The sequence below is a fragment of the Triticum aestivum genome, chromosome 5D (genome assembly GCF_018294505.1).
Source record: "Triticum aestivum cultivar Chinese Spring chromosome 5D, IWGSC CS RefSeq v2.1, whole genome shotgun sequence".
In the NCBI taxonomy this organism is placed as follows: domain Eukaryota; kingdom Viridiplantae; phylum Streptophyta; class Magnoliopsida; order Poales; family Poaceae; genus Triticum; species Triticum aestivum.
Genome location: NC_057808.1, coordinates 350451438 through 350453524, shown reverse-complemented (window position 1 = coordinate 350453524; position 2087 = coordinate 350451438).

The window sequence follows — 2087 nt, the reverse complement described above, 5'->3', positions numbered from 1 at the left end:
TCTCTCCCACTTTAGTTGGATCAGATTCGATGAAAAGGGTCCTTATGAAGGGTAAATAGCAATTGGCATATCACCGTTGTGGCTTTTGCGTAGGTAAGAAACGTTCTTGCTAGAAACCCATAGCAGCCACGTAAAACATGCAACAACAATTAGAGGACGTCTAACTTGTTTTTGCAGGGTATGCTATGTGATGTGATATGGCCAAAAGGATGTGATGAATGATATATGTGATGTATGAGATTGATCATGTTCTTGTAATAGGAATCACGACTTGCATGTCGATGAGTATGACAACCGGCAGGAGCCATAGGAGTTGTCTTAATTTATTGTATGACCTGCGTGTCAATGAAAAACGCCATGTAATTACTTTACTTTATTGCTAACCGTTAGCCATAGTAGTAGAAGTAATAGTTGGCGAGACAACTTCATGAAGACACGATGATGGAGATCATGGTGTCATGCCGGTGACGAAGGTGATCATGCCGCGCCTCGAAGATGGAGATCAAAGGCGCAAGATGATATTGGCCATATCATGTCACTTTATGATTTGCATGTGATGTTTGTCATGTTTACATCTTATTTGCTTAGAACGACGGTAGCATAAATAAGATGATCCCTCACTAAAATTTCAAGAGATGTGTTCCCCCTAACTGTGCACCGTTGCGAAGGTTCGTTGTTTCGAAGCACCACGTGATGATCGGGTGTGATAGATTCTAACGTTCGCATACAACGGGTGTTGACGAGCCTAGCATGTACAGACATGGCCTCGGAACACAAGCAAAACACTTAGGTTGACTTGACGAGCCTAGCATGTACAGACATGGCCTCGGAACACAAGAGACCGAAAGGTCGAACATGAGTCGTATAGTAGATACGATCAACATGGAGATGTTCACCGATGATGACTAGTCCGTCTCACGTGATGATCGGACACGGCCTAGTCGATTCGGATCATGTATCACTTAGATGACTAGAGGGATGTCTATCTAAGTGGGAGTTCATTAAATAATCAGATGAACTTAATTATCATGAACATAGTCAAAAGGTCTTTGCAAATAATGTCGTAGCTTACGCTTTAGTTCTACTAAGATATGTTCCTAGAGAAAATTTAGTTGAAAGTTGATAGTAGCAATTATGCGGACTGGGTCCATAAACTGAGGATTGTCCTCATTGCTGCACAGAAGGCTTATGTCCTTAATGCACCGCTCGGTGTGCTGAACCTCGAGCGTCGTTGTGGATGTTGCGAACATCTGACATACACGTTTTGATGACTACGTGATAGTTCAGTGCGTAATGCTAACGGTTTAAAATTGTGGCACCAAAGACGGTTTTGAAACGTCGCAGAACATATGAGATGTTCCAAAGACTGAAATTGGGATTTCAGACTAGTGCCCACGTCAAGAGGTATGAGACCTCTGACAAGTTTCTTAAGCCTGCAAACTAAGGGAGAAAAGCTCAATCGTTGAGCATGTGCTCAGATTGTCTGAGTACTACAATCACTTGAATCGAGTGGGAGTTAATCTTCCAGATGAGATAGTGATGGTTCTCCATAGTCACTGCCACCAAGCTATTAGAGCTTCGTGATGAACTATAACATATCAGGGATAGACATGATGATCCTTGAGCAACTCGCGATGTTTGACACCGCGAAAGTAGAAATCAAGTAGGAGCATCAATTGTTGATGGTTAGTAAAACCACTAGTTTCTAGAAGGGCAAGGGCAAGAAGGGATACTTCATGAAACGGCAAATCAGTTGCTGCTCTAGTGAAGAAACCCAAGGTTGAACCCAAACCCGAGACTAAGTGCTTCTGAAATGAGGGGAACGGTCACTGAAGCAGAACTACCCTAGATACTTCGTAGATGAGAAGGCTGGCAAGGTCGACAGAAGTATATTGGATATACATTATATTAATGTGTACTTTACTAGTACTCCTAGTAGCACCAGGGTATTAGATACCGGTTCGGTTGCTAAGTGTTAGTAACTCGAAATAAAAGCTGCGGAATAAACGGAGACTAGCTAAAGGTGAGATGACGATATGTGTTGGAAGTGTTTCCAAGGTTGATGTGATCAAGCATCGCATGCTCCC